The sequence below is a fragment of the Mauremys mutica genome, chromosome 8, assembly GCF_020497125.1.
Source record: "Mauremys mutica isolate MM-2020 ecotype Southern chromosome 8, ASM2049712v1, whole genome shotgun sequence".
Taxonomy (NCBI): Eukaryota; Metazoa; Chordata; order Testudines; family Geoemydidae; genus Mauremys; species Mauremys mutica.
In genome coordinates, this window is record NC_059079.1 from 109,480,693 (window position 1) to 109,492,811 (window position 12,119).

A 12,119-nucleotide genomic window follows, 5' to 3' on the forward strand; every position below is an offset into this window, starting at 1 on the left:
AATCATGATGGCCAGAAGCTGGGAGTGGACCACCGGGGTTGGTCACTGGATAATTGCCCTGTCCTGTTCATTCCCACTGAAGCACCTGGCCCCAGCCACTGCTGGACGACGGGATACTGGGCTAGACGGAGCGCTGGGCTGACCCCGTGGGGAGAGTGGTTCCCAGTCTGCCTGCTGCATCTGATGAAGTGGGTTTTAGCCCACAAAAGTTTGTGTGAGTCTCTAGGGTGCCACAAGGACGCCTCGTTGTTTTTTCAAGGATAAGGGGTTATTTCTTCCTTCCTTAGAATGCTAGGCAGGATCTAAGCTGAGGTCATTGCTCGGCTCCAGCTCCGGCTCCGGCCTGGGACCCAGCAAACCCAAGCTCCGCTGGCCAGGCGTTTGCCCTGTGGTTTGCATTACTGACACTTCTAGCTTCATTCAAAGAGCCCTTCCCCTTCCCGCGCTGGTGCGAGGCAGAGCACAGTGCAAGCCACTAGGGGGCAGAAGCGTGCAAGAAACACAACCCTTGGCACAATGGATTTTGCCTCCCCAGAGCCAGCTGGGGAGAGACCCAAGGACAAAAGCCCCTCGCCAGGCCACATGCAGGGCTTGGGGGCTGCCCCGCCTGGGCAGTTCCTGGAGAGTCCATCCTGACTCAGCACGGCCTGGGCAGGCAGCGAGGGCACGTCCAGGGCACCCGCTGGCCAAGCTGGCCGTAGCTAGTGGAGCTGCCAGCCTGAGCGTGTGAACCACAGAGCCCCGGGGCCCTGTCCCTCCCCTCGGCTTTTGCACAGGGACAGGAGCATAGTGGCTAATAGTCCCCGGCAGCCCGTATACGAAGCCTGAGCAGAGGCAGATCTCAGCAGGGAGAGGCCCGGCAGTCATCCAGAGGGACCAAAGATGGTGTTTTGGAAAGTTTCGGCTCCAGATGCGTGGAGTCCGGAGTCCGGGCTGGAATGATCACACTGACATCCAGAGCAAAGCGGCTGCACCAGCCCCCCACGCAGCACAGAGCCCAAGACTGCAGCTCTTGGCACCAGCCCCAGCATTGGCAGCACAGCTGGCAGCACGGATTCAGCCCCAGCCCCAGCGGAACGTTTCTTGGCACTGGCCCTGCTGGTACGGATGCCTGTGACCCTGTCCTCTATACACATGGCATCGCATCCATCCCTGGGATGTACAAACGGGGGTAGTGGGTAGGAGGTGGGAGGTGATTTTACCTCTGTCAGCTGGATCCTGGAACGCTGCATCCAGCTCTGGTGCCCACATTTTTAAAAGGGTGCAGAAAAGAGACACAAAAATGGAGAAAATGCTAGACAGTGAGTGATTTACAGAGCTCAGGCTGGTTAGTTTGTCAGCTGGAGAGGTGACTTGATTACCATGTACAAGGACCTTCCTGGGGAGAAAATACTGGGCACTGAAGGGCTCCTTAATTGAGTGGGAAAAGGTGGAACAAGAACCAGTGGCTGGAAGCGGAAGCCAGACAAATTGCGCTCAGAAATGAGGCAGACATTTTTCAGGGTGAGGGCAGGGCTCAATTTGTAACTTTCACAACAGATGCAGCAAGCCCAGACATGAACTGCCAAACCTCAAGGTGCCAGGGCTCAGCCCTGGCACAGATTAGGCACTGGGTGAGGGTGATTCACCATTGAACAAACTCCCCAGGGAAATGGCAGGTTCTCCATGTCTGGATAGTGCCAGACCCAGACTGGCTGCCCTGCTGGAAGATTAGGGCGACCAGAGCTCCTGATTTTATAGGGACAGTCCCAATATTTGGTGCTTTTTCTTATATAGACGCCTATTACCCCTCGCGCCCTGTCCTGATTTTTCACACTTGCAGTCTGATCACCCTATGGAAGATGCTTCAGTCAAACACAAGTTACTGGGCGCAATCTGGGGGAAATGGATGGCATGCAAAGGCCTGACTAGCTGGCCTGAAACTCTGTGAAAGAACAGCTACCCTCCTGGAGAACTGCCTGGCTCAAAGGGGCCCATTCCTCCACTGCCAGGAAGCCGGGACCCAGTAGCTTTAGCTGGCCCTGAGTGGGGAGCTTGGTGGGGTTGGCAAGAGATGGGCGCAGATGCACTGGAAGTTTTCCAGAGCAATCGGGGCAGCAGGGAGGTTAGTGACAGACAGTGCAGCCAGGGCGTGTCTGCGAATGAGGGGGAGGTGAGGAGCTCTGCATGGGAGAACTCGGCTGTCTCGCCCCCATGGCGGCAGCTGCTCTGCATGGCCAGTCGGATCCCCGGGTCTGAGGGCACTTTGTGCAGACTAAGAGGGACCATTCAGGGGCTTCATCTTCCTGACCTCCAAACCCTTGCGTGGCCCTGTGACGCTGCGCAGTCTATATGATTTTATAAACATTTGATAATGAGTGAATATAAAGTAACTGAAATATGCTTCATGCAAAAGATCTCTTGTGAGGTATCATTACAAAGCTTATTATTTACTGAGTGTGGTCATCCTATTTGTATAAATGTATCACTCTTGTATCTGAAACAAAAATAGGAAATATAACTCTGAGGGCCTATTGTAATTATGCAAAGTGTGGGCCATTAATGGTGGTTTGGAATCTTGATGACTCCCACCAGCCAGGACAATTGACTGTGGATGGCTCTGTTTGCAGGCAGCCTTCCTGTGAGTCCGGCTGGGAGAAATGAAGGCTTGGGGGGGGTCTTACAGTGACATGGGATCGTGTCACCTGAACCGGAATCCGTCTTTAACTTGGTGCTTTTCTAGTGAGGGGGGGAGGTGGAAACCCAGAGGGACAAAGGATTCCCGCCTTATGCAAAAGAGATATAAAGGGGTGGAAGAGAACAGAGGAGAGACATATCATGAGGAGTCCCCTAGCTACCCGCGGAGCTGGGACAAGGGCTGTACGGGGGAAAGGATTGTGCCCAGGCCTGGAAGGGCTCCAGTCTGAGGAAAACACTTACTGAAGCATCCCTGAGGGTGGGATTGTCTGTACTCAGTTTGATTAGATGTAGATTTGTGCATTTTATTTTATTTTGCTTGGTGAGTGACTTTGTTCTGTCTGTTACTACTCGGAACCACTTAAATCCGACTTTCTGTGTTTAATAAAATCACTTTTTACTTAGTAATTAACCCAGAGTATGTGTTAAAAGCTGGGCGGGGGAGAACAGCGGTGCATCTCTCTCTATCAGTGTTATAGAGGGTGAACAATTTATGAGTTTACCCTGCATCAGCTTTATACAGGGTAAAACAGATTTATTTGGGTTTAGACCCCATTGGGAGTTGGGCATCTGGGTGTTAAAGACAGGAACCCTTCTGTGAGCTGCTTTCAGGTAAACCTGCAGCTCTGGGGCAAGTAATTCAGACCCTGGGTCTGTGTTGGAGCAGACGGGAGTGTCTGGCTCGGCAAGACAGGGTGCTGGGGTCCTGAGCTGCCAGGGAAAGCAGGGGGCAGAGGTAGTCTTGGCACATCAGGTGGCAGCTCCCAGGGGGTTCCTGTGATCCAACCCGTCACAGTCCCCTTCCCCACCCCGAAACGCTGATCCACTCCCCCGGCCTCACTGACTCCCCCAGAACTCTACCAGGCTGGCTGCAGCCAGTGGTCACTAACGAGCCGGCTGCTGGTAAGCCTGCCATGCTAGCCTGGGGCCCTTTTCCTCTCCCAGGCCTGGGTCTTGGGGGAACAGTTTCCAAAACCTCATTTTAAAAAGTCCCCTGTCCAGCTCGCCGCTGGAACTTTATTAAGATCATTTTTGACAAGCGGGTTCCACACATGGCACTTTCTGCAGTGTAGCCAAAGCCCCGGGGTCTCCTGGGGACCAGTACATCTGGAGCTCACCCAGAGGAGGGAGGGGGGTTGAGCTGGTATGTTGAAGCCATTTTGAAAGTCAAGTGGCGGAAAAGCCTGTCGGCCTGAGCCCCGTGGTGTTTCCATTCCCCCTTGTCCCCCGCCGCCCCGCCTTCACCTCTGGGCCGCTCCATGCAATCAGAGCGACTTCTTAGCCACGGCAAGGCCGCGCGGCGGCTAGACGTGAATGCTTTCTCCAGCCGAATGGCAATCATTCCCGGGGGGACCGAGTGGAAGGGCTTCTCCAGGCAGGTATTTGCTGCTCCAGCGCCTCACTGACCCAGAAATGGTAACAGCAGTAATATGGCACTCCCGGCTCCAGAGCCCTCCACACGCAGGAACCACCCATCACGGCAAAACTGAACAGGGAGCAGGCCCCAGGGGATCTCAGGAGAGTGTAGTGAGCCAAGCAGCCACTGAGCAGCAGGGAGAATCCGTCCTGGAGAGAGGGTCACCTCTGGGAGTTTAGCAACTTGTCTGAAAGCAGGAAAATAGCTTGATCTGAAAGCTTCAGACACTTTGTAGCCAGCGCCTCCCGAGACCCTGCCAGCCCCCGCAGAGGCAGCAGGGGATGAAGGGCATATGCCATGCAAGCGAGCCGCTAACTAGAGAAGACAGGACAACTGAAGAGTTCGTCTCAGGCAGCTTCACACAGAGGATTTGCTGCATGCAGAAAAGACACCACCTGACTTTGAGCCTCCCGTCTCCCCAGCATCACTCGCCCTGGCAGCCCCCTGGGGGGTCATGCACAGACAGGCATGCCTTTGCCCAGGGTCTGGGTGTGACATTCCCCTCTGCGGTTATCTGGACCGGTGATCTCCAATCCTTGACTCTGGGAGCCAGCCTGACCCTGCTCTGCTGTGAGAACCGCCACTCCTGGGCTGCTCACACACAGCCTCTGGCGTGTAAGCTGCTCCCAGCTACTTGCAACCGAATGACACTAGCCAATATCGCTGGTCCCAGACACAACCCTGGGAACCGCCACCTTGCAGTGTCCAGTTACGCCCGCTGGATGCTGCAAGCTTGTATGAGTTCGTCAGTTTAACAAAGAAATTGATACGTACCAGGCTTGTTAGCTATAAAGATAGATTTTAAGTGATTATAAGTCAAAGCAGAACAAGTCAGATTTGATCAAATGAAATAAAAGCAAAACGCATTCTCAGCTGATCTGCACACTGTCAGTGTCTGTACAAACTGAGATGCTTCTCACCACCGACTGGCTGGTCGCCCTTCAGCCAGGCTCTCCCCTTTGATCAGCGCTTCAGTCGCTTGCTGGTGCTGGTGTCTGTAGATGTAGGTGGAAGAGAGAGAACCTGGCAAAATGTCTCTCCCTTTTATCATGTCCTTTCTTTCCTCTTGGCTTTGCCCTCCCCCCCCTTCAGCATCAGGTGAGCATCACCTCATCGCAGTCCCAAACTGCCCAGAGGAAGGGGGTGGCTCCCTCCAGGGTCTAACAGATTCTTTTGTTGCTGCATGAGCCAGTGTCCGTTGTTCCTGTGAGGCTGGGCGGGGTTTGTCCCATCCATGCTTGGCGAGGTGTGAGCTGCCTCTCTGCTCTTGGAAAGGTTTTGCCTGGGCTTGCTTTAAGCCATGAGGATACATTTCCAGCCTCGTAACTACATACATGAAATTATAACCTGTAACCTACTATAACATCACTGTAACAATTACTATAACATCCCTATCACAACCTTGCTCAGTGCATCATGAGCCTTCCGAAGACACCCAACATGACAAACTTTGCATTGGACACCACACAATCATTTTATGAAGATGAATATGGGGGTGTAGAGTGTTCCTCCGAGGTACAGAGCGTCACTCTGGGTCTTACACAAAGGTTTTGTAACTTGGGGTCCTGGCGAGACCACGCTGCCAGCTAGGAGGTGCTGCCAGGCAGAGATGCCAGCTGTTGCGAGGTGCTGTGTTTCGTGGTGACTTAGGCACCTGGGCTAGGATTCCATTTAACAGAGGGTGCCGGGCACCGGCCCAGCAATGCGCTGAGACAGCAGCCCACATGCCCATGACACGTCTGCCATGCCATGCCATTTGCAGTGCTGTAGCCATGTTGGCCACGCAGTGATCATCTCTAGCTGCATGCTTCCCCCGAGCCACTGCCGGGCTCCTGTTCCCTTCCACAACAGCTGACCCACGCGTCTAATCTCAGGAGCAGAGACAAGCTCAGGCTGCCCACTCCAGAAGCTGTGAACTCCTGGGGCTCCCACCACAAAAGGTGGCACTTCAGGAAGTACCACCCCACGAATGACATCACTCTGCCAGCCAATCACTGCAAGCGACATCCTTCAGAACGGCTGCTGCAGGTTGCTGGTCTGAGGGGAAGTGCTACACGTAATGGACACGGGCTCCGTGCACCATGTCACTCACGTGGTGCATATGGGAGACCTGTCCCACTCCCCAGTCAGCTGCTTGAGTTCTGGCGTCCTCACACCCGGTCCCAGCCAAGGAGGTTTATGGGTAAAGCCAGGCTGGCACCCAGCACCAGCAAAAACAGGCCCAAAGCACGTGGTAAATGGCATAAGGAAATATATTGTCCCTCTGCAACAAAGAGGAAAGAAGGCAAATATCAGTGATGAATCTTCTGCCTTTCAGTGTGATTGATGGATGTAATCAGCTCTGGGCAGCTGACGGGAATGCCAGGAGGACGGGACATTTGTCAGCTGAAGGGTGCTAACCAGAGACACATGCAGCAAAAGGCAGAGACAGCCAGGCGGGGCAACGTTTCGCATCCCCCCCCAGGGGCCGCAGGGACATTGGCTTCTGAAGAACTTGGTGGGGGGAGTGAGAGGCACAGAAGGAACGGAGGAGGGAGAGGACTTGCCCCTTTGGGGATGGGGGAAGTGACTCAGGAATCTTGATTCAATTAATCTAAATTAAGCCAGTGAGGATGGGCCCTGACCAGGTATGGGGGGGTGTTTAAAACCCACGCGCCAGGCCAGTGGGAGCCCCAGGGCACTGGCCAGCCAAATACACTGGAATCAGGGTTAGCTGAAGAAACTGGAGAAAGTCCAGAGAAGAGCAACAAAAATGATGAAAGGTCTAGAAAACATGACCCATGAGGGGAGATTGAAACAACTGGGTTTGTTTAGTCTGGAGAAGAGCCGACTGAGAGGGGACGTGGTAACAGTTTTCAAGTACAGAAAAGGTTGTTACAAGGAGCCGGGAGAAGAATTGTTCTTCTTAACCTCTGAGGAGAGGACAAGCAGCAATGGGCTTAAATTGCAGCAAGGGAGGTTTAGGTTGGACATTAGGAAAAACTTCCTAACAGTCAGGGTGGTTAAGCACTGGAATAAACTGCCTAGGGAGGTTGTGGAATCTCCATCATTGGGGATTTTTAAGAGCAAGTTAGACAAACACCTGTCAGGGATGGTCCAGATAATACTTAGTCCTGCCAGGAGCGCAGGGGACTGGACTAGATGACCTCTCGCAGTCCCTTCCAGTTCTATGATTCTATGAAGCCATGTGTGAAATGTGGCCCCTTCATCTGGGTTGAAGCCCCCGCAGGTGGGCCAGAGAGACAGGCTGTGGAGATGAGAGAACCTCCAGACAGGCAGGTGAATGGAGAGAGAAGGAGACCCGGCCAGAATCCAGAACGTGGCCATTCTCCATCCCTGGCCAGGGGAGTGTCCCTCATAGCGGGTGACATTGTCCCACATCAATAACTGCACCGATCTCCCACGGCTGTGTCAAGCCGTCGCTCACCACACCCTAGTGTATTACACGGGGGGAAGCCCGCGTGAGCAGCTGCTGAGCCCTCATCACCAGCTCAGGCTTCCCCTCTGAGATCCAGTCTCTGCACGGGGTAGGGCAGGTCTCCAAACCATTAGGACTTCTGGGGTGGGGCGGGGGGGCTGCAGCTGGGGACATGCTAGCAGGCTGTGTGCTGGCACAGGAGAGAGCACTGTGCCCTGGCTGGATGCAGAGAGCTCTCCCTGCAGAGCCACTTACCCAGGGGGTTGCTGTGTGCCTGCAGTAGCTGCTGTCCATGGGCTGCGGGTGCTGTCAGTTCTCAGTTCCCTGCTCGGTCTCTCTCACCCTGTGGGAGTGTCACACACACCCTGGCCAGTGCTGCTCTGCCTCCCTCTCGCTGCGTGAGCCATTGGTCCAGCCCCACCCGCAGCGCCTGGCCCTGCAGCGATTTACACTTACTGCCCTGCCGGGCACTGGCTCCGCACCAGAGCACCAGGGCTTCAGCCAGTCGGGGTCCCAGTGTGCTGGGCCGGGATGCTCCTCCGCTGCCCCTTTGCCCCGGCCCCATGTTCTGGGCAATCTGATGCACCACACGCTCATCAAAACCTCCAGGTGCCACTACATGGCCCAAGCCCATTGTCCCTGTGCTGTACGGCGCTGGGCTGGGCTCTGCCAGGGACTCGGCTTTGCCCCAGGCACCAGCAGGGAGAGGGGGATTTGACTCTGAAATCTTACAAGTAGCTACCGGGGGGTCAGTTTATTTCCCTGCCTTCTTCTCCCTGCAGCGCCCGAATCGTTCCTGTTGGGCTCCAGACTGACAATGGGGTGAATGGAGCCCAGGCTCTGCACCCCCTACGCCCCCCCTGCAGGATGAATTGCTTCCTGGCGCGCATGCAAGCACCTCTGCGGAGCCATCTCACCTGGACTGGGGTGGGCTGCAGGGACCTCCCTCCCCAGGGGGCTCTGTGGGAAGGGGAGGGGGGCGGTGGCATCTTCCCAAGGGTTGCAGTAAAACAAAGACCCCACTCGTCCAAAAGTCCTTCTGCTTTGGGGATGCCCTGTGCGTTTCTGCTGCCCAGACAGCTGGACGGCCAGGGACCTGCAAGGAGCCACCTCACACATTGCCAAAGGCCGAATGAAACCATCCTTCTTTCCCTGTGCCTGGCCTCCAGGCGGCTCCCCTCCCTTCCCGCGTCTCTGCAGCAGTCCCGGCTTTGATTAAAACTCTGCCACCACCAGCACGCTCCGTCAGGGAGACGGATGTCAGAGCCCGCGCTTGCAAAGTGCAGGCTTGTGCTCCCTCCCGACACACGTTCACAAGCGCCACCCACGCCTTGGCACACACACCTGCCATGCACCCTTCCCAGCTCATGTGTCCTGTCCCCCTCACCTCACTCACACACACACTCACACACACTCACAGAGCCAGCAGCCTGAGTTCACGCTCACTCACACACACTGTCATAGGTTTATTCCCCACTTTGAACTTTAGCGTTCACAAGATGGGGACCTGCATGGACTCCTCTAAACTAAAATCCTAGTTTAGATCTGGTTCTCGCTGCCACCAGTCAGTTTTAAGTGTCTGACACACTCCCTGTTCCCCCAAAACTTTCCCTGGGGAACAGAGATTCAAACTTGAATCTCAACACAAAGGGAAACAAACCATTTCCCTCCTCCCCTCTCCTAGTGCTTAGGAGAGATACCTGGATTCAAATTCCTTGAATCAACCCAAAGAGGGATTCCCTATCCCCCCCTCCCCTTCCCCTTCCCCTGAAAATCCAAACAATGGAAGAAATCAATCAAGTTCTAAAAGGAAAAGATTTTATTAAAAGAAAGAAAGAAAGTACACTATCTGTGTAATACCAGGATGGAACAATACAGGATCTAACTTATAAACCTGGAGAGACTTCCCCTCCCTCCTCCTCAGAATAATCAAAGTAACAGCAACAGAAATAAAGAATTCCTTCAGCAAACACCCAATTGCAAATGCAGAAATTAAATTATAAGACTAGTCTGCCTGTCTAATACTCACTAGACTGAATAGAAGAAAATACTTCAGGAAACTTGGAGAACTTGAAGAATATGTCTGGCCTCTCTTAGATCCAAAAAGAGAACAAAGACCCAACAAGGAACACAGAGATTTGAAATTATCTTGTCCCCTGATTGGTCCTCTGGTCAGGTGTTCATCAGGTTACTGAGCTTGTTAACCCTTAACTATCTGTTATGACACACACACTCACACACACACTCACAGAGCCAGCAGCCTGAGTTCACGCTCACTCACACACACTCACACTGTCTCACACAGGCTTTTCTCTTGCACTTTCCCGTCGCTCAGTTCATGAGCCTTTGAGAGTGTGCTGAGCGGTGCCAATGTGTACGGAAAAGGACCCTCCCCGGGTCCCCTGACACGCACATCGCGCACTGGGCGTTCACACTCACGCTGTACCACGGCCGGGAGCCCACCCCCGCCAAGCCGCCTCATGCTGCACTGGGGACGAGACCCCGGCACTGGCTGCTCTGGACTCGTTCTGCGGCCTGCACTGAAGGAGACTGCGCCGGCTTTGAACCACCATCCTGCCCAGCAAGAGGCCTGGGCTCCCTGCCCCCAGGGAAGGATGCGCTCAGAGTCCCCCCTCCAGCCATTACCGCGCCCATCCCATCACTGGATACAACAGCCCTTCCCCAGAGGGTCTGTCCAGCCACTAGCCCCCGGGTGAGGACGGGCTCCAGGGCTGGGGGGGGCAGAAGCTCCCACACAGAAACTTCAGCTTTGGTTCCCGTCAGGGCTGGCACTGGCTTTCCCCACCCCCACTTCCTTCAGGGGTCCGTGGAGAGCTGGGCCCGAGCGGCCCCGGAGCCGCCTGCTCTCTCCTTCCTTTTGTTTTACTGCTTTGGTTGGAGCAGCACCAGCCGACACAGAATGACAAAGCCACCGACCCACGGGCTGGCCAGGGGCGAGCCCAGCTCCTGCGGGGGTCCCTGCCTCTCACCAGCCGTGAGGGGAGGGTCCCACCAGCTGAGGGTCCCAGCCCTGAGTGAAACCTTCCCTCCCCCTCCCTACAGGGGCCTGGACCCACAGACCCACTTCGACACGGCACCAGGCAGGGGAACGGAGCTGGTACGGGAGACTCCCGCCTCTGCTGAGTTAAAACACGGGCAGGGATCATTCAGAGTGAAATGCCGATCGCCCCCATCGGCCATAATGCCACCCCCAGAAATCTCTGCACAAATCTGTCTTGCGGGGCTGGTGGGCGATCGGCAGAGCTGTCAGGAGCATCACACAGGCAGGGACCCAGCACACTGGCCCTGGGGAAGGGACGGGGCACGTGGCGGGTTTGGTGTCAGTTTGCTGCCATGTCATTTGGTGTCATCTGTCAGACACTCGCTCTCCCCACCCACCAGGGAAGCAAATCCGCCCCTGGGCCTTGGCAAGGAAAGCAGCTCCAGGATGGGGGGCGGGAGTTATCTGCTCCTAACTGCTGCTTTGCAGAACAGCCCCTTTCTCATTGCATGCTCCGCTCCTGGCCGGTCACTTTTAACAAGGGGATCTGAGGGCTCTGTCCCCCTGCTGAGTTCAGCCATGTCCCACTCCCCAAAATACACCCCGGGGCTCACTGCGATCCGCATCGGTGACTTTCTGCATCCCCACAGCGACTCTGGGCATGTCCCGGGTGCCCCTCGGTCCAAAGGCTGCTCCTTTCCACAGCTGGGGAACGTGTCTCACTAAGCTGGTGCAGACGCCGAGTCGGTGCCACGGAGACGCTTTGCGAATTCGTGTGGGTTTCACCAAATTCTTTCAGGCAATTGAAAACAATCTGAAAAATTGAAACATTTTGAGTCTGGGCAGGGGCAGCTCTAGCCATTTCGCGGCCCCAAGCACGGCGGGGGGCGCTCTGCCGGTCGTTACAGTTACAGCTCTGCCAGCCCCCACCTCCCCACACACACACACACACACACACACACGGTGCTGGGACAGTTACAGCTCTGCCTGCGGATGCTCCATCGAAGCCGCGGGACCAGCGGGAGGTTCACCGGAGCCACCTGCCGCCCTCCCGGTGACCGGCAGAGCGCCCCCCGCGGCATGCCACCCCAAGCACACGCTTGGCGTGCTGGGGCCTGGAGCTGCCCCTGAGTCTGGGCTCTAAAGTGACATTTTGTTCCAAAAATTTTATTGAGGAAAAAACTTGGATGTGAAGAAATGTTCAACACAAGACAAGGAGTTTCCAGGCAAAAGAAACGTTTCATCTGACCCCAAACGGGTTGTTGTTTTTTCCATTTGTTTGGTTGCTTTTTTTGAGTTTTTGATTCACCAAAAGTTTCAAAAAATTAGGTTTTCGGTTAGACTGGAAATGATATTTTTCCGGATTTGGCAGCAAACTGAAAAATCCATGATTTGCCCAGTGTCAGGGGCTGTGTCTCCCGCTCTGAGCTGCTTGGTCGGATCCCAGGTGAGAGCTGCGGCTCCTCCCAGCAGCCAATCCTTATCCCTCCTCCCCCACTCACACCTCCCCCACCCTTTGTTCTCCATCTGGGACCTGTGCCCTGCTTCCCTGCTGGGAGCGGTGGGGACCCATCTCCCCCTGGGGTGTGGGGTGGGAGGGGTCATTG